A 21,473-nucleotide genomic window follows, 5' to 3' on the forward strand; every position below is an offset into this window, starting at 1 on the left:
TTTACTTCCAATTATGTGGTCAATTTTAGAGTAGGGGTGATGTGGTGCTGAGAAGAATGTATATTCTGTGGATTTGGGGTGAAGAGTTCTGTAAATGTCTATCAGGTTTGCTTGTTCCAGGTCTGAGTTCAAACCCTGGATATCCTTGTTAGTTTTCTGTCTGGTTGATCTGTCTAATATTGACAATGGAGTGTTAAACTCTCCCACTATTATTGTGGGGGAGTCTAAGTCTTTTTGTAAGTCATTAAGAACTTGCCTTATATATCTGGGTGCTCCTGTATTGGGTCCATATATATTTAGGACCGTTAGCTCTTCTTGTTGTATCAGTCCTTTTACCATTATGTAATGTCCTTCTTTGTCTCTTTTGATCTTTGTTGTTTTAAAGTCTATTTTATCAGAGATGAGAACTGCAACTCCTGCTTTTTTTTTGCTCTCCATTTGCTTGGTAAATCTTCCTCCATCCCTTTATTTTGAGCCTTTGTGTATCCTTGCATGTGAGATGGGTTTCCTGGATACAGCACACTGATGGGTTGTGGCTTTTTATCCAATTTGCCAGTCTGTGTCTTTTGATTGGTGCATTTAGCCCATTTACATTTGGGTTAATATTGTTATGTGTGAATTTGATACTGCCATTTTGATGCTAGCTGGCTGTTTTGCTCATTAGTTGATACAGAGTCTTCATTTTGTTGATGCTCTTTAGCATTTATATGTTTTTGGAATGGCTGGTGTTGGTTATTCCTTTCTATGTGTAGTGCCTCTTTCAGGAGCTCTTGTAAAGCAGGCCTAGTGGTGACAAAATCTCTGAGTACTTGCTTGTTCACAAAGGATTTTATTTTTCCTTCACTTATGAAGAGAACTTCTTCCTGATTTTTTTAGTCCTTCTCTCTGTATAACAGGAAGAATTTCTTTATAAATCCTGGGTGTATTGGGGTATTTTTCTAAGACAAGATTCCAAGGATAATAGCGAGCTCTTCAGCACACAGATCGGGCATCTGAAACTTTTCACAATCTGCTAACTTTGTCTCATTCAGAACGGTGTCATCATTGAGCTCAAGATTCTTGGTTAAATGTTCCTGAGGAGTGGGTGCCGGAGTGCATTCACAATTTGAAAGGACATCCCCTTCTCTTCTTACATCTAGAATCAGTGGTGCCACATAATTTCCTGGAACCGTGTTCTTTTTCCCAAAGCACCCGTCAAATCAATTTGCAATTGGCTGATGTCCTTAGAAATATTCAACTGATCTTTTGCTTTTCTGTACTCATAATAATATAAAAACACATATGCACATTCCAGATGGAACTGAATAGACAAATATCATCTACAGATTTTGTAGTTTCATCACTTGATCAATATAGTTTTCAGCAAGAGTGAAAAGCAAAGGTGAGCGTTCCTCAAGCAAATGCTGGTGTATATTCACACATCTCAAAGTCCACCATGGCAAGCTCTGAATAGCTGTCAGTTTATGTCTTACATTCACTAGGATAATGCATGCTAATAACAGCAGTATAGGCTTCAAGCTCAGGCTGTAAATTGATTCACCATCTAGAGTGAACAGGCTCAGAACAAATGCGTTTAATCCTTTAGACTCACTGAATTGCTGGAACAAAACAGATGGCAAAAAATCCTGAGGGTGTAAATCAACAGGGGGCCCCGTCCAGTTGCTCTGAACAAAAAGTTGCAAACTGCTCACACCAAGTAGAAATATCAGCTGTTGTCTTTCCGTTGTGTCCAAATCTGTTGAGCCATGCAGGAATGTTACTACCTGCTTCTCCAGGTAGCTATCAATCTTTTCTTCAGGGATTGTTATTGAATTAAAAATATTTTGAGTCATTGAATTTAAGAATATGGCTTCATAGTTTCCTTCCAGGAGCAACTGTAGGAAAGATCCGCTCTCTGAACTGGTGACCCCCTCCTGTATCCATTGCTGCTGCTCAGCCTCCGTGGGGAATTCCCTCAGAACTCCCATCTCCGGGGTCCACATCACTCCAGACCCCGCTGCAGCCAAAATAAGCTCCCACGAGGGCTACACGGGAGTCAACAAAAGAAAATGAAAAGAGGAGAGTACAAAGACGCTGAAATCTAGTGGCGACAGTGACCGTAAATACACCCACAGTCCTAAAACGCCATGTGGGGATACCAGCAAAAGGAGGCGGCCATAACTGCAGTGTGGGGCACCCTGGGACAAATGCGCATGCTCTCTCTTCTACAAATATTTTTGATCTGTGGTTGATTGAATCTGCACATATAGAACCTGATAAATGAAGGGCTGACTATTATATTCAAATGGAAGAACAAAGGTAGACAGTGACTGCCCCTCATGAATAATTGTCAAGTAGCCAGTTACCCATAGGTTTCAGCGTTTGCATCCATCTTCTAGCTTACAAGTCAGAATGAAGACCAGTGCTCTTGTCTGAAACCGTAAAGAAATGGAGGAAATATCAGAAGTTTAAGAAGTTATTGGAGAGAAAAAAACAAAATAACATATCATTAAATGCCAACAGGTTCAAGTCTTGGGCTTACAGTAAAAATAACACATTTTTACTACGTTATTGTATCAATCCATTCTCAAACTGCTGTGAAGAACTATCAGAGACTGGGTAATTTCTGAAGAAAAGAGATTTTATTGACTCACAGTTCTGCAGGCTTAATAGGAGAACATGTATAGGAGGCCCCAGGAAACTTACAATCTTGGCAGAAAGGGAAGTAAGAACCTTCTTCACATGTGGCAGGAGAGAGAAAGAGAGAGAGGAGATAGAAAAAGGGGAATTACAGTACATTTCTAATCAACAGTTCTTGTAAGAACTTGCTATCATAAAAACATCAAGGGGGAAGTTGGCTTCCATGATTCAGTCATCTCCCATCAGGCCCCTTCCTTGACACATGGGGATTACAGTTCAGAATGATGTTTGGGTGGGAACACAGAACCAAATCATATTAATTATAGAAGTAAATATTAAGACAAAGAAATTAGGTAACTTGCTCACAACTAATGAAGCTAGAATGAACTTTCAATTCATGTCACACTGACTTCTAGGCCCATGTTTCTTGCACTTTACAATGATGCTAATATCTTTGAGAGCATGGTGCTACCATTTGCAAAGTTGATTGCATCTTACCTTTGTTTGATAAGATGCAATCAACAGTGGAGCTTTTGGTTTTTTTTTTTTTTGGTCTTTTGGTCTTTGTCCGTACATTGCTCAACTAACTTTTAATCACTTTTTAATAGCTAAAATTTAAAAATATTATCAGATATGAGAAACTATGGAACAAATAAAATTGTCTTGGTGTATGACTTTCATTGGATACATTACACACAAATTACTTTTCTATGGGAATCAGGGTAATAGGACAGTACTTGTGAGTGCAGAAACTCTTGTTTTATTTCATAATATGATCTTTTTTACACATTCCTTTTAAGCATCCTGCCAACTTCTGCCATTGCTCATGAAGGTGACTAGGTTACTAAACACAGGTGGTTCCTTGTCTTTTACAAATTATTGTTTTTTATCTCTCTAAACTTCTGGCTTTTGAAGCTACTCTTTTAAATCCAATTTTTCTCTTTGTGAGCCTCTTTAACCTCTTACCTCAGATTTTCCTAGAGATAATGTTTCCCTAGAAAATGTTATCAAAGATGCCATAGTCTTTTACAATACTACTTTTTAAAAACCATAAAAATACTTTCACAAGCCTCTGCTGGGATCTGTTTGAATGATTTTTCCCCAACCTTGAAAATTATCCTTCCCCATGGTAACCCATTGTCAGGAAAACCTTTCTTCAGGAATATAAATGGTGTCCCTCAGTACACTACTGGGGAGAAATGAAAAGAGCTGACCTTTCATTCAATCTCTCTATCATGCTCCAACCATTGTCTGCTGGTTCTTTGGCCTCTTCATCCAATATTCCACAATAGGAGGGCTATGGATGTTCTAAGGCTCGTCTCTGCCCAGTGTCCCTCCTGAAGGTCAGAATGTGGATTCCCAAACTTTCTAAAAATGGTCATACCTAAATTTTCTGGATTGTATGCAAGATCCAAGTAAATATTCCTAAGCAATAAAGAGTATGGTACACCCTGGGACTTCTATGGCTTTGTCCAACTGACTTGCTCATATATATTTCACAGTGAATGACAAAACCTCAGTGTGCCTCACATGAACATCCCCTGCTTTGTCACTCAATCTTCTCAATCATGTTCCATCTTTTCATATTTTAAATTTTCTCATAAACTCTGTGCACTTCTACACAAAAAACTAGTGTCCCCCTCCCCTGGAAAACTCTGCCTTTTTTCACACAATAATTGGCCCATGATCCTTGGTCATTTTTGTTTTGCTAGCCGTGTTAGTCCATTTCATTCTGCTATGAAGAAATACCTGAGACTGGGTAACTTATAAAGAAAAAGAGGTTTAATGGACTCACAGTTCTACATGGCTGATAAGGCCTCACAATCTTGGTGGAAGGCCAAGGAGGAGCAAAGGCATGTCTTACGTGGTGTCAAGCAAGAGAATGTGTTCAGGGGAAATGCCCTTTATAAAACCATCAGATCACTTGAGACTTATTCACTATCATGACAACAGCATGAGAAAAACCTGTCCTCCTGATTCAGTTACCTCCCACTGGGTACCTGCATGGCATGTGGGGATTATGTATTATGATTTCATTATGAGATTTGGGTGGGGACACAGCCAAACTATGTCATTCTGTCCCTGGCCCCTCCCAAATATCACATTCTCACATTTCAAAACACAATCATGCCTTCCCAACAACCCCCTAAAGTCTTAACTCATTCCAGCATTAACCCAAAAGCCCAAGTCCAATGTCTCATCTGAGACACGGCAAGTCCCTTCTGCCTATGAGCCTGTAAAATTAAAAGCAAGTTAGCTACTTCCTAGATACAATGGGGGTACAAACACCCTCTCCAAATGGATGTATTTACCCAATGCCTCTAATGTGAGCAAAAACAAAGGGGCCACAGACCCCATTCAGGTCCAAAAATCAGTAGGGCAATCATTACACCTTGAAGTTGCAAAATGATCTCCATTGACTTCATGTCTCACATTCATATCACACTCATTTAAGAGGTGGGTTCCCATGGTCTTGGACAGCTCTGCCCCTTTGGCTTTGCAGGGTACAGCCCTCCTCCTGGCTGCTTTCATGGGCTGGCATTGAGTGTCTGCAGCTTTTCCAGGCACATAGTGTAAGCTGTCAATGGATCTACCATTCTGTTGTCTGGAGGGTGGTGGCCCTCTTCTCACAGCTCTGCTAGGCAGTGCCCCAGTGGGAACTCTGTTTGGGAGCTTCAGCCCTACATTTTCCTTTGACACTGTCCTTGCAGATGTTCTACATGAGGGCTCCACTCTTGCAGCAACCTTTTGCCTGGACATCAGGTGTTTCCATACATCCTCTGAAATCTAGGGGGAGGTTTCCAAACCTCAGTTCTTGACTTCTGTGCACCCTCAGCTTCAACATGATGTGGAAGCTGCCAAGGCTCGGAGCTTGCATCCTCTGAAGCCCAGCCCTAGCCATACCTTGCCCCTTTTAGCCACAGTTGGAGCAGCTGTTATACAAGGCACCAAATCCTTAGGCTGCACACAGCAGAAGGGCTGTGGGCCCAGCCCACAAAACCGTTATTTTCTTTTAGGCATCCAGGCCTGTGATGGAAGATGCCGCTGTGTAGGTCTCTGACATGCATGGGAGAAATTTTTTTCATTGCGTTGGTGATTAAAATTCAGCTCCTAATTATTTATGCAAATTTCTGCAGTGGGCTTGAATTTCTCCTAAGAAAATGGATTTTTTCTATTGCATCATCAGGTTGTGAATTTTCCAAACATTTATTCTCTGCTTCCCTTTTAAATATAAGTTCCAATTCCAAACTATATCTTTGTAAATGAATAAAACTGAGTGCTTTTAAGAGCACCAAAGTCACATGTTGAGCACTTTGCTGCTTAGAGATTTCTTCTACCAGAGACCCCAAATCATCTCTCTCAAGTTTAAAGTTCCACAGATCTCTAGGGCAGGGGCAAAATGCCACCAGTCTCTTTGATAAAGCATAGCAAGAGTAACCTTAACTCCAGTTCCCAACAAGTTCCTCATCTTCACAAGAGACCAACTCAGCCTAGACCTTATTGCTTATATAATTATCAGCCTTTTGATCAAAGCCTTCCAACAAGTCTCTAGGAAGTTCCAAACTTTCCTATATCTTGCTATCTTCTTTGGAGCCCTCTAAACTGTTCCAATCTCGGCCTGTTACTAGTACCAAAGTCACTTCTATTTTTTTGGTATCTTTACAGCAGCACTCCACTCTCTGTGGTACCAGTTTACTGAATTAGTCTATTCTCACACTGCTAAGAAAGACATACCAAAGATTAGGTAATTTATAAAGAAAGGAGATTTAATGGACTCACAGTTCCACATGGCTAGGAAGGCCTCACTGTCATGGTGGAATACAAATGGGGAGCAAAGCATATCTTACATGGTGGAAGGTAAGAGAGCATGTGCAGGCAAACTGTTCTTTATAAAACCATCAGATCTCTTGAGACTTATTTTCTACCATGAGGACAGCATGAAAAAGAAAACCCATCCACATGATTCAGTTACTTTCCAGGACATGTGGGGATTATGGGAACTACAATTCAAGATGAGATTTGAGTGGGGACACAGACAAATCATGTCACTAACTTTGTTGTTTAAAAATTCAAATAATTATGCATGGGATTTATTTTATAAAAAAGGAACAGATTCTGATTACTTGAGAAATGGTGAATGTGTTGAGTGTTATAATTCTATTTCAGTTTCTCTTCCAAGCAAGTCTGAGTAGGGCCTATGCTAAATTCCTGGAGTCAAACACATTTTACCCCTAAAATGGTTATGTAGTGAGGCAGTACAATCTAGCTTCATAAGAAGACAGCATATTTTTCTGTAGTGAGTTTTACACTATTCATTAATATATATAATCCTGCAATTATTGTATTAGAAAAACATTCTTCTCCTGCTTTCTGCCGGATACATGTCAACATCGCTTCATGGCTCTATATGAATCATCTAGAAAAAATGAGCCACACATTAAATGATCCTATAATGTAATTCTTTTAATCTACAGTTTAATTTGGTATTAAAGTTCCAGTTCATCATAACATATGATAGGGAGCTAAAACAGCATTAAGTTTCAAATCCATCAGTAGAGATGTATATTTTTATGAATATCATATTTTAAGAAGAAAAAAGAAAACAAAACTAAACAAATGTCCTTGGATATATCCCTACATCATGGTATGTTAACAATATAATTGGATATTCAGTAGAAATAGAAGGTAGAAATTCAACAAAGAAAAACAAATAATTAAAACTTTCAACCTTGAGATTCCTGAAGTAATTTATTTTTGACCCCTTTTTGGGTCTTAAAGAGGGTATTCTTGCTGAGTATTGTGAGTCATAGTTAACACTGACCACATACTTTTAGTACACCTTAGGAAGCTGGAAGAGAAATTCAGCTGTCTTCCACTTGTATGGTTGTTTAGAAATGATTTTCTAGTATGCCCAAAGTGAAGTGAATGATGCTGATTTGAGAGATGATTTTCATGATAGGCAAATCTGTTCACTAGGAAACAAAGATGGGTTTGAAGATAGTTCAGTGACAGAGCGAAAACTGTGGTTCTCTACTAGCAGTATTCTTCAGTTAAGTAGTTTAACTCTTGTGCTCTTTAGAAGTACAGAATAACAAAATATGTCCACTCTTATTATTCTTAGATTCTATAATTCTGAACATTTCTGTCACTTAGATTGTCTGTTTTATAAGGAGAGAGATCTATGAGTAAAATTTTAAAACAATGTCACGTGAAAGCCCTGAAAATCATGTTGTTGTTAGAAGGTTAGTGGTTTAGTACTCTTTTAACAAAATTTTTTTTTAATTGAAAGAGAACTTGGCATCAATCTTAGAAAAATTTGGGTGCTTGCCTAGCTCTGGTGTACAAGTGGGGGTTCTAGCAGGCAACATGTCTGGGGGCATGGAGGGAGATCCCAGTAGGCAATGTTAGTGAGTGGTTTTTGAAAACTTTGGCACAGGAACTCATATTGTCACAGTAAGAATCATGGTCAGAGTCTTGGTGAGTCACTCTCAAGTGTTTTCCCTAGCCACAGGAGCGAAGACCATAGAGGAGAGCACCTGAATAAGAGAAATGGTGAATACGTACATCACATGAAAGAGGAGATGGCTCTCCATAAGGCAAAGAGGAGAGTCCTTGGGCACTTTGGAAATAATTGGTTTAGACTTAGATGTTCCACACTAACAGGTGCAATCAAAATTGAAAACATAATATATGTGCTTCTGGTATATGAACCCATTTTATTTTTATTTTTATTATTTTTGTAATTTTTAAATTGCATTTTAGGTTTGGGGGTACATGTGGAGAACATGCAAGATAGTTGCATAGGTACACACTTGGCAGCGTGATTTGCTGCCTTCTTCCCCTTCACCTATATCTGGCATTTCTCCCAATGCTATCTCTCCCCAACTCCCCACCCCCTGTTGTCCCTCCCCTATTCCCCCCAATAGACCCCAGTGTGTAGTGCTCCCCTCCCTGTGTCCATGTGTTCTCATTGTTCAACACCCACCTCTGAGTGAGAACATGTGGTATTTCATTTTTGTTCTTGTGTCAGTTTGCTGAGAATGATCGTCTCCAGGTTCATCCATTTCCCTACAAAGGACACGAACTCACCTTTTTTGATGGCTACATAGTATTCCATGGTGTATATGTGCCACATTTTCTCTGTCCAGTCTATCATCGATGGGCATTTGGGTTGGTTCCAGGTCTTCGCTATTGTAAACAGTGCTGCAATGAACATTCGTTTGCATGCGTCCTTACAGAAGAAAAATTTATAATCCTTTGGATATATACCCAGTAATGGGATTGCTGGGTCAAATGGAATTTCTATTTCTAGGTCCTTGAGGAATTGGCACACTGTCTTCCACAATGGTTGAACTAATTTACACTCCCACCAACAGTGTAAAAGTGTTCCTATTTCTCCACATCCTCTCCAGCATCTGTTGTCCCCAGATTTTTTAATGATCGTGATTCTAACTGGCATGAGATAGTATCTCAATGTGGTTTTGATTTGCATTTCTCTAATGACAAGTGATAATGAGCATTTTTTCATATGTTTGTTGGCCTCATGCATGTCTTCTTTTGTAAAGTGTCTGTTCATATCCTTTGCCCACTTTTTTAATGGGCATGTTTGTTTTTTTCTTGTAAATCTGTTTTAGTTCTTTGTAAATTCTGGGTATCAGCCCTTTGTCAGATGGGTAAACTGCAAAAAATTTTTTCCATTCTGTTGGTTGCCGATTCACTCTAATGACTGTTTCTTTTGCTGTGTAGAAGCTGTGGAGTTTGATTAGGTCCTGTTTGTCTATTTTGGCTTTTGTTGCCAATGCTTTTGGTGTTTTGGTCATGAAGTCCTTGCCTATGCCTATGTCCTGAATGGTTTTGCCTAGATTTTCCTCTAGGGTTTTAATGGTGTTAGGTCTTATGTTTAAGTCTTTAATCCATCTGGAGTTAATTTTAATGTAAGGTGTCAGGAAGAGGTCCAGTTTCTGCTCTCTGCACATAGCTGGCCAGTTTTCCCAACACCATTTATTAAACAGGGAATCCTTTCCCCATTGCTTGTTTTTGTCAGGTTTGTCAAAGATCAGATGGTTGTAGATATGTTGTGTTGCCTCCGAGGCCTCTGTTCTGTTCCATTGGTCTATATCTCTGTTTTGGTACCAGTACTATGCTGTTTTGATTACTGTAGACTTGTAGTATAGTTTGAAGTCCAGTAGTGTGATGCCTCCTGCTGTGTTCTTTGGCTTAGAATTGACTTGGCGATGCAGGCTCTCGTTTGGTTCCATATAAAGTTTAAGGTGGTTTTTTCCAGTTCTGTGAAGAAGGTCATTGGTAGTTTTTTCACAGAAGAATACTTGTGTATGCAATACTTGTCTATAGTATTGGAAGTTCTAGCCAGAGCAAGAATGTCTGGCCATTTTCACGATATTGATTCTTCCTAACCATGAACATGGAATGTTTCTCCATCTGTTTGTGTCCTCTCTTATTTTGTTGAGCAGTGGTTTATAGTTCTCCTTGAAAGGTCCTTTACATTCCTTGTTAGTTGTATTCCTAGGTAATTTATTCTCTTTGTAGCAATTGTGAATGGCAGTTCATTCTTGATTTGGCTCTCTTTAAGTCTGTTATTGGTGTATAGAAATGCATGTGATTTTTGCACATTGATTTTTTTATCCTGAGACTGCTGAAGTTGCTTATCAGTTTCAGGAGATTTTGGGCTGAGACAATAGAGTCTTTTAAATACACAATTGTGTCTTCTGCAAATAGAGACAATTTGACTTCCTCCTTTCCTAATCGAATGCCCTTTATTTCTTTTTCTTGCCTGATTGCTCTTGCTAGAACTTCCAATACTATATTGAATAGGAGTGGTGAGAGAGGGCATCCTTGTTTAGTGCCACATTTTGAAGGGAATGTTTCTAGGTTTTGCTCATTCAGTATGATATTGGCTGTGGGTTTGTCATAAATAGCTTTTATTATTTTGAGATACATTTTCTTTTTTTTTTTTTTTTTTTTTTTTTTTTTTTTTGAGACGGAGTTTCGCTCTTGTTACCCAGGCTGGAGTGCAATGGCGCAATCTCGGCTCACCGCAACCTCCGCCCCCTGGGTTCAGGCAATTCTCCTGCCTCAGCCTCCTGAGTAGCTGGGATTACAGGCACGCACCACCGTGCCCAGCTAATTTTTTGTAATTTTTAGTAGAGACGGGGTTTCACCATGTTGACCAGGATGGTCTCGATCTGTTGACCTCGTGATCCACCCGCCTCGGCCTCCCAAAGTGCTGGGATTACAGGCTTGAGCCACCGCGCCCGGCCCATTTTCTTGATACCTAGTTTATTGAGAGTTTTTAGCATAAAGGGCTGTTGAATTTTGTCAAAGGCCTTCTCTGCATCATTTGAGATAATCATGTGGTTTTTGTCTTTGGTTCTGTTTATGTGGTGAATTATGTTTATAGACTTGTGTATGTTGAACCAGCCTTGCATCCCTGGGATGAGTCCTACTTAATCATGGTGGATAAGCTTTTTGATGAACCCATTTTAAATTTTATCTTGGTATTATCTTGTTACATTACAAAGCAAAGTCTTTAAATTACCATTTTGTCTTATAATAGCTTATTAGTTTTTTTTTTTAATCAAAGTGCAATCTATACATCTTCACATCTTTCTCAACAACCATCCTAGAGTTTGGCATAGACTTTCAATAAACAAAATTTCTATTCATAATTGTAGTGCAGTAAGAAACTGGTAATAATTGCTAGTATTTTAATATTATTTAATCTTAAACACTTTATCAGAGGGAAATCAGTTAATTTGCAAATCTTCAAATTTCACAAATTTTATAATTGGAAGATTTAAATACATTTACCAAAGCCACAGATAAGCATTTTGGAGAGTCTAGGGCCCCTGTTGTTAGCACTGTGCTCTTGGCCCTCACTCCACAAAATAAAACTACTTCTAAATTGGTTTTCAGCTCATGGTTTCATCAGGTTTAGAGTGCCTGGGACTTGGAAAAATTATTATTTATCTTGCATTCTGACAGCATGTTGCTGCCATTCTTATGATTTACTATGAAATGGAGAAAACATTGCCAGCCAAGCATGTCAAAGCCACATCTCATTGTACATTCCATTTCCTCTTCAGAGCTTTGCTCCTAGCGCACATGTACCTGTAAAATTTCCATTGTAGCAATAAAATAAAATAAAGCCAAGTTGGCTTCTTTACCTATTGAAGGTCTTTAAATACACGGCCTTCTGGGATAGGTCAAATGCCTCCCTGGACATTCAGATTGCAAACAGTCTTTGAATTACAGGATCTTCAGGTATCATTAATGAGAAAATTAAGAAACACAAAATAAGAAATGATTTCATATGTTTTATGCTCACTGTCTTTCAAGGCTCCAGATTAATCTGTATGTCTTCAGAGTTTTATTATCTTTTGGTTTGCGGGGAGGCTTTTTCCACTGAAATGCTTAGGAGAGTTACCACTAGTAGTATTATGTCCAATCTGTGTGTTTTGCAAGTGTAACCCTGGGGTAGGAGTTTTCCATTGCTCTATGTATATTTTTTAAGTTTTGCCTTATCAACTATTCTGGTGTGACAAAGCAATTCCCTTGATGCAGAATTTTTCTTGGAAATGATATTCCAGATCAGAAAGGATGAACTTTTTGAAGGCCTATTTTCAACAAATACTCTGTTCTGACCTTAGATGTCAGTTACTGATTATGAAATATATATATACACATATATATATTTGATATATTTATATACATATATATATTTGATATATTTATAGGTATTCAGGGTATTTGGAGCATTCAAAAGGTTTTTATATAAAAGGACAGAGAACAAAGGTTGCAATCACCATGGCTTCATTTTATGCTCAGTGGTCGTGATTTGGTGTATGGTATTGCCTCTCCTTGCATTAGCACTTCAGCAGGGAAATTTAAATAGTGTTATTCTATTTATTTTAAGTGTCATATAATTATGAATTGATTTACTAGTCATTGTAATGCTACAAATGATAATTAATTTATTTGCATAATATGTAGTTTCATAGGCGTTCAATTATAATAAAGCATTTGCTAAATGTACCATGAAAATACTGTTTCCAGCGAGAGTGAGAGTCTGAGGCTGGAATCTATTTAGCCTGTCAGTATGTGGTTGTCATAAATGGCAATCCATTTCTTTCAGGATGGGAGGGAAGTTTACTTAGTCCCATAGTTCACTCTTTTATATATTTTTCTTATTTTAAATTATGATATTCAGAGTCATTGAGATATGCTAAAAATAATAGCAAATTAATAAAAACAATAAAAATGAAGTCAAGGATATTGATATAATTAACATTTTTAATTCCTTGAGTCAAAACTGGGTTGGAAATTTACAATTACTCATCGCATTGCCTGAACAATGAGCTAGAAGGGTCAAGTCCTGGACCTTCTATTCTTGTCAGTTTCCCGTGGCTCAGAGGTTCCCTTCCTCAAATAGGAGATGATGAAAAGGAGAGTGGAGGCTATAAATCCTCATTGTTTGGGAGCATGGGTTCAACACGAGGCAAGTGTTCTAGGTTCTCAGAAAATAATTCTAAACATGTGACACAAAAAGCCAGAATGTCTTGGTTCAATGTGTTCTGAGTATTCCTCCAATAACAGTGATGCTCTTTTCCTACTTGTTCTGAAAGAAGGGATTGTCAGGGGGAAGAATCTCTCCCCTGGATGATGGTGCATCTTGCATGTCCAGCAGGATAGTCTAGGAGGGAGTCTGCAGAACCAGTGCTTCTCTTCTTTTGCAGATAAAGTCTTATGTTTCCTTTCCCAAAAAGTCTGTTCCTCTAACAGACCATGTGATGATGTGGAATTGTCCTTAACTGTGATACAAAATTGTGGCATAAATAGAAGACAGTTTTTACAACAGTAGTGACTTCTAAGATAACTATTTGGTATGATAATTTATTATGCTTATTGTTTGTTTCCATCTTTTGCAATAAAAACTCCATGTGGACAGGAATCTTTTAGCTGTATTTCCTAAGTTTGGTATATTGTCTTTTTATTTTCATTCATTTAAAAGTTTTTTCTAACTTTCCTAGTGATATTCTTTTTAATTAATTGGTTAGGAATTTGTTGCTTAATTTCCACAATTTTTTGACTTGTCCAAATTCTTCTCTGTTATTGATGTCTAATCTCTTTCCATTCTGGTCAAATAACATACTTTGTATTATTTCAATTCTTTTAAATATACTCAGGCTTATTTCATGGAATAATATACTGCCTATCTCCCATAGTGTTTTATGTGCACTTGAGAGTTCATGTATTCTGCAGTTGTTGTTTGGAGATATTTGTAGAGGTCTATTAAGTCTCTTTAGTTTATACTGATGTTCAAGTTGATGATCTTCTGTCTAATTGTTCTATTCATTTTACATATGGGATATTGACATCTCCAAGTATTATTGTTGAGTAGATTTTTCTCCCTGCAATTCTGTCAGATATGGCTGTGTGTATGTGGAAGGTCTGTTGTGAGATCTATATATGTTATCATTGTTACATAATCTTGATTGATTGATAATTTTATCATTAGGAAATGTCACTTTTTCTCCAGTGATATTTTTTGACTTAAAGTTTCTTTTGTCTGTTATTATTATAGCTAGTCCAGCTCTCTTTGTTTGCTGTTTTCTTGATCTGCAGTTCCCATCTTTCACAGTCAGATCAGTTTTCAAAAAACATTCTTCTAATCTCTGTTTTTTTAACAAAATGTTTAATTCATTTCTATTGAACGTAATGATTAATAAAGTAGGATTTATATCTTTCATTTTGCTGTTTTCTTATACATTTTATTTTTTGTTTTCCTTTTTACTTTTCTTAAATAGATACTTTATAATTGTACCTTTTAATTTCTTTGTTGTTTCTTTTGCTTTATTTAAAAAATTATTTTCTTGGCAATTGCCCAGAAGATTACAATTAATACCTAATGTATATGAATTTCATTTGGACTATAAAAGGTTGTATGTATAGACACATTTTTTTTTCTCTGTAATTCTTCTCCTTCTGATTTAAAAGATCATTACAGAATGCAACTGTAAATCTGTGTTCACAGGCACACAGTTTATATGGCTGTGATATGTAACAATAATAGCATGCAGGAACCAGAGAAGAGAGCTGTATAGGAGTTACAGTGGTTGGGGCATACGTTCAATACTCCAGGTAGCAGTTATAATTCTGCCTTAGCTTTCACTTCCTGCTTGCACAGCTTTGAAGGTCAGCCAGTATTGGGAGCTTAGGGCCTTCTTACATCTTTCCTTAGCATACATATTGCTCTGCCTATGCACATGTCCCTCCAGATTCCTAAGTGGGTTTCAGAGCTTTAGAAGGGTCCTTGTAGATATCTCAATCTCCAGTGAATTTTGATAATTTTTATTAGTGTTTATTTTATGATATAGATTTTCATAGGCCTTTACTTCAGGATTCTAGCACACACCTTCTGACAATCAATATTCTAAAGTTTAACTAAAACATTATGTGCCATATAATTGCTTAGGTGAATAGTGAATTTCTCCCCCTTTCTCTCATTGAGTGGCAGAGTAACTAGAATGACAATCTCTTATAGTTGAACTAGGGCATATAGTAGAGATATATATAGGATATATATGTAGAGTAGGATATATAGGATATATATATATATAGCAGGCTATATAGTAGGTCTCAACACCTAAGCCCCAAGTAAAGAATGATTATGCATATATGGTTTTTTTCAGGGGCTTTCCTGTAAACTAATGTAGAATCTACATTTTAATTAGTCTTAAACCTCCTTCATGTGCCCATTTATTGCAACTGGTTTGTTTAAAACTCCAAATTTTTAAGCTAATTTTTTATTCTAGAGCTAATTACACACATAACGACCCTGCATTTGATGTATGGTTGTTCCATATGTATCTTTTAAAGAAAATTTCCCATGTGTGAGAAATGCTTTGATTCTGAGTAGCTGAATTCTGCAGGCATCAACTGAGTTTTATTTATTCACTGTAAATGAGATTTTCTCAGTTAAATCCTCAATAACAAGTCCATCAGTCTTTTGGAATATAACTCTATTCAATGAGGTAGAAATATATTTTAGATGTATTTTCATCAAGAACATATTGTGATGTTACCTTAAAGATCATTTAGCCTGATCTGCATTCTGGAAACAATGTTTTGTGACAGAAGGGTAAGAAAGCTCACACTGCTTAATTTGTTTTGACTTGTCACCATTAGCTTTATATTGTGATGGGTGACTATGCCATAGGAATTTATGAAGTTGGACTTCATTTCCACAGCAATAGATCTCTACTAAGTTAAGTGGAATGAAGTTAATTTCCTCTAACGGAGATGCTGGGGACACTTAAAAATATGTAGTTAAGCTGGCATGCTTAATAGCAGCTCGTATTCGGCATTACAATGGAAACTGAGAAATTGGTTCATTACTGATAAAAACATTTATTGACCATATACTGCTTTTGTAAATGATGAAATGCCTGTATTGACTACAGGACTGCAATTATCCTACATATAAGTCTTATTTGGCAACCTAGTAACTATGGCAATAAGCTTGGGACAGCACAGAATGAAGATTAAGAGTAGAGAAACCATACATCCTGATTTGCCTGGAATCGTCTCAACTTCCACCTGTAGTCCAGCATAAATATAAATAGGGCCTCCTTTAACATCCCAAATTATCTCAGTTTGGATGCTAAATTATATATCACCCTAGTTAAAAGCAGTCTCTGACACCAGATTTTGTACATCATAATGCATGCTCTTTTATTTTCTAGCTGTGTGAAAGACTAATTTTATTGGTCTGTGCTTCAGTTTCCTAATCTATAAAATGGGTGTGGTTAATGATGTCCACCAAAGGTTGCAAAAATGAAAGATATATAAAGCTCCTGGGATACTTTCGACACTCAGTATGTGGCCACATGCAATAAAAACAATTTCTAGCTGACGTTCATTAAAAGGATTTCAATTTCTCCATGACATTAACTCATTCCAAATCAATTTTGTTCAGGAGAATAAAGATGGAGGAGAAAACAACATCAACAAAATACTATAAAATATAATGAGTAAATTTAGTAAGAAAAGTGGAATGTGTTGTTGAGAGCAATACTAAACTCTATCTTCCTCTCCTGGGCAGCAGCACATTATATTAAAAATTAAATCAATATACCAATACCCTTGTTACTAATTTATAACTTGACATCCACCTGGATTTGGTGCTATCAAAGACTGTTCCAAATTTGCCATAATACTATCAGAAAACCTTAGAAAACGAATATCCCTGTTACTTTACTTGGAAACCTCTTTATGTTATAGTTAGGCCTTCTGGTCCCTGGAGTACACAATTTCCATTCTACTGATTATAACCTCACTATCGTACTTAAAGCCTCCGCCTTTGGGAATATGTAAATCTCTGTGTATTCCATTCTTTGCATGTAGTTGTTCATTTTAAAAGAAAATACGAAAACAGCCTCTTACCTAAGATATACACACTTGGAATATTTAACACAAGATTTGGAGGAATGTAATACAAAAGTCTTATTGCCTTGCCTGATCATAAGTGAAACAATACCAAATTGTATTTTTTATTACCTTTTGTGGGAGAGGTTTTTCCTGATTCTTATATTCACCTCACATTCTAAGGCTACAGAAGTACCTGAAACAAGGCTTCAGTAACTTCTTTCTCTAATACATCAGTGCCAGTCAGAATATGGCAGCAGACAACGGCAACACCAACTCTGAATTGCAAACTGACATTATAATTTTGTCCCGTTAGAAGTAAAGAGGGAGTTCACTATTTTCATTCAGGGTATGGCTGATATACCCATTCAGTGAGAGGAGATTTTTAACATAAATTGGTAGGTGGAACTCTGCTAACCCACCTTGGTCAAAAACTTATACATGATATAGACATTAACAGTAACTCATGAGAAATGGAAGAGACAAACTGAAAACAGCTGTAGAGTGGTTTATTTTTTACTTCCTTAACTTCTTTTCTCAGTAAGACTTAAATATGGTACAAAAAACTAAAAGTTTTTCTTTTGTGGTCTTTACGAGTCCAGAGGAAACTGACTACACAAAAATAGCAAAGCTGGCTGCAACTGGCCTTACCAAAGCCACGTGTGGTGGATGGGACTTGAGGTGATGGATAGCCTCACTGTGAGGCCTCAGGCTTTGGGAAGGTGGTGTTAGAGAGAGCTATGTTTTAATATTCCTTCATTTCCCAAAACACATGATGCTGGGCTCTACTCTATATTTTGCAATGGTAGCAATGCTGACAACGTGCCAAGCAGCTATGTATTAAGGAAAGTTGTGTGATAAAGGTGTCTAGCCTACTGCTTCCTAAATCAACTGCTGTTTGAAAAGAAGAACATTACCTCAAGAAGAGACTCTTCCATGTCCCTAAGAGCTCCTGTTGGAGGAATTAAGACACTTACATGTGAATTAAACATGTCTGCTGGATATCTTGGGACAATATCAGACACTGGGCAAGTAGCGGACTCATATGAGATAATGGTATTTTTACTCTTTCCACTAATGAACTGGCTACCTGGGCCATTTGAATTATGTAATGGGCTGTGACATTCATGGTACATTGGAGAAGCAGGCATAATAGTCAAGAGCAGTGAGAAAAGGAACTTGGAAGAAAGTGACTGCATTTATTTGCTCTATACAACCTGCAGAGACAAAATGTGTGGTTGCAGGAAAACAGTTTTTATTTCCTCTTTCAGTTAATCCTCTCTTATTTCCTCTTTCAGTTAATTTCATAATTAATCATAATGGATAAATCATGAAAATAGTATGACATTATGAATGGAACTATGACCCATGGATTTAGAATGTCCAGGTTTGCATCTGCATCTCCACCTTTAGCAGGTTTGTGATCTTGGGCAAATTACTTCGCTTCTTTGTATCTCAAATTTCTTACCTAGAAAATGAGAGTAATCTCAAGTACACAGAAGTGTGAACATTTAATCTTGAGTACTACAGTAAATAATTCACATAAACCACTTGTAAAAGTACAGAAAACCTTATAAAATCTCAAAAGATAGGTTACGTTATTGTGACTGAGCTAGCTATAGAGAATGCGCTACCAAATATGCCTTGAGATTTATCTGTCAGCAAGGTATAGAGAGGCACAACACCTTTATGTCAATGCTCCAATTTTCATCTCTTTTTATCAGGAAGGCCAACATTCTCCAGTAATGTCAGTGTCTGTGCTAGAGAATACTGAGAGATGACATATATATTAATAGCTGTGAAACTGTATCTCCACAGGCTCTCTCAGGAGTCGGGGATGGATTGTCAGCACTCTCTGCTGGGTTCTACTACCTTGATCCTGAGCCCATTGGCTCTGCTCATCACCACCTGCCTTCCCTGGACTCCTGAACTGAATCTTTCTTTAGTTTCCTAGGAGGGATCATCACTTGGCCACTTTTTCCTAAGAGTAGTCTGACAGCATAGCTGTTAAATCTTACTATTATAGTTCCTTCCTTCGTTGCACAAGGTTCTTCCTCCCAGAGGCCACATGCCAAGGGCAAGATGAACGTAGCCCAACCTAATAAAGTACTTGGAATCCCTGCTCCCTCTGCCAGGTAGGCTCTGTCAATCTGTCTGGCTCTCTGCACCACACATTTTTTTTTTTTCACTTCAAAGGACTCCTGTGTATTTTCCTTCAGCCAGCTCCTTTGCGGTCCTTTAGTCCATCAGAGTAGACTGTACAACTCAGAAAAATATTTATGGAATAGATTCAAAGTTTTTCTAACTGATCTCCTAGGACCCTGGTATCTTTTTCAGCATCCTTTACCATTTCATAATGTTTGGAAGTTGCCCGAATTTTCTAGCAGTTAGGCAGTTAGTCTGCCCAGCATACACAGAAAACTTAAGGGACTGCCTAACTGCAGTTTTCTGACTGACTTTTGGCTCAGGCAAAATATTTTGTTATTTAGATGATTCAAGGTGCAAAAATAGTGTGTTCCATGAGTTTTCTCACAAATGTATATAGGCATGCTTTACGTGTTGTCTACAGTGGCTGGAGAAAACAGATAGGGCCAGTGACCCAAAAGCCAGCTGTTTATGGCTGAATGTTGGTGGTTTCCTGTGCACACAGGTAGTCCAAAGGGACATGGAAGGAAAACAGAGGTGAGCACATTCTCTAATGGATTATAAGATCAAAATATAGGTGGCTATTGGAAGTGAGGACATAAGTTCCTATAGGAAAACTAATAAGAATAAATGGTAAACCTAAGAGAACAGGCAACAGCCAGGAGATGTGGACTATACCTTTATGTTCCTTGCTATTAGTAGAGACACTTTTGTGCCTAGACATGCAGTGGTAACACGGAACGTGGATGCAAGACATGCATATGTTTATGTATCACATCTGTATGAACATACATGGTTCACTGAAATTAATCAATGTTTAAGCAAGATTACTATGTCAGTTACATTGTCATCTTTTCCCTCTTGAAAATATAATTTAACCATTTCAGTGTCTTACCCAAAGGATTAGCTGTTATTGAAAACTGTTTCAATAATACCAGTTGAGTGGTTGACATTCTTAAATTACTTAATATATTGTTTATGTTAGAATTAAAGAAATTTGAGAAGCTCATGAGAAGCCTGGGATATAGGATAAATCTTTTCATGAATCAGTTGTAATTAATGCAGAAAGGATGTTATTATTATTATTATTGCCATCAATACTTTTCAAGAGTATGACAATTCAGCATTTGTCATTATTATTTTTAACAATACTGTTATATAAATTTTATTAGCAAATTTATCTTGAATTTTCTCAAGGATTTCTCAGATATAAATTAATCACTACAGGATATCTGGCTGATCATGAACACAAACACTAAAATGAGTAAAATATATATGCTTTGTGTATACATATGTATGTCTGTGTATTAAGATGTTTTGACATCTTAAAAGCTCTTTCTGTCTAGTGAGAGACTGTTCTTCCCCAGGAGAGAGAACCAGTTCTTAGTTATAGCAAGGGTCCAGCCAGGAACATGACTTTGATATGTAAATTAATCAATCCAGAGTCACACCTTCTCTATCTGACCCTTATACCCCAAGAGGCAATATTCCTTTGCCTTAATCAGGGCAGTAGCAGGCAGTAGACAAACAGGATTCACCAAGATAGTGTAGAGCCTGCAGAAGTTGTTCAAACTAGCCAGTCCTAACCTGTTCACCCTGCCCTGCCTGGACTTTCCTACAGAAAATCCCATAAAGGCTCTTCCCTAAACATGCCCCTCACTCCTGTCCTTTGCCTCCTGACTATCCAGATGCTTTCCCATAAGGCTGTGGATGGCATGTTCTGCTTCCTATCTCTAGGACCTGTGTAATAAATTTTGTTTTCCTGAACCTCTCCTCTGACTTCCCTTGTGGCTGCACCTGACTGACCATCTCTATAACAAAATTCAAAACAAAGTTGGAACCAGAATACATTTAGAGACTATTTAATTCCATTTTCTTACTTTATAAGAAACAGGCTGAGGAAGAATAAGAAACTTGCTTGAGATAAGCCAGTGAGATTCTATACCCCTCCCTCATTTCAAAAAGGAATTCACTCAGTAAGAGTTAATAAAAGAGCTGGAATGTTCTGACTCATGGTCATATACTTCACACTGATGTTTCTGTTTGTCTTCACTGCTTCTAGAAGTGACCCATTGTTAAGATTAACACAACTGAAGATTGACTCTAGAAAGAAAATAATTCTCTCTCCAAAATCAGGCCAGGTATAATTTCTACCTGATAATGATGCCTGGGTATTTCTGCTCTGCTAAACTTTGTTTCTAGGGAAATTAGATGTGATCAGTTCCTCCCTTGATTATAGATTTTTCATTTGTTTCTATGAGGTT

The 21,473-nt window shown here is 37.5% G+C and overlaps 1 pseudogene; it reads right to left on the minus strand.

Annotated features, from left to right (window-relative positions):
- Positions 1–938: 938 nt before the first annotated feature.
- On the minus strand, positions 939–1,982 carry LOC118147174 (tetratricopeptide repeat protein 27 pseudogene; annotated as a pseudogene).
- Positions 1,983–21,473: the final 19,491 nt, after the last annotated feature.

Source organism: Callithrix jacchus, chromosome 14, assembly GCF_049354715.1.
Source record: "Callithrix jacchus isolate 240 chromosome 14, calJac240_pri, whole genome shotgun sequence".
Taxonomy (NCBI): Eukaryota; Metazoa; Chordata; class Mammalia; order Primates; family Cebidae; genus Callithrix; species Callithrix jacchus.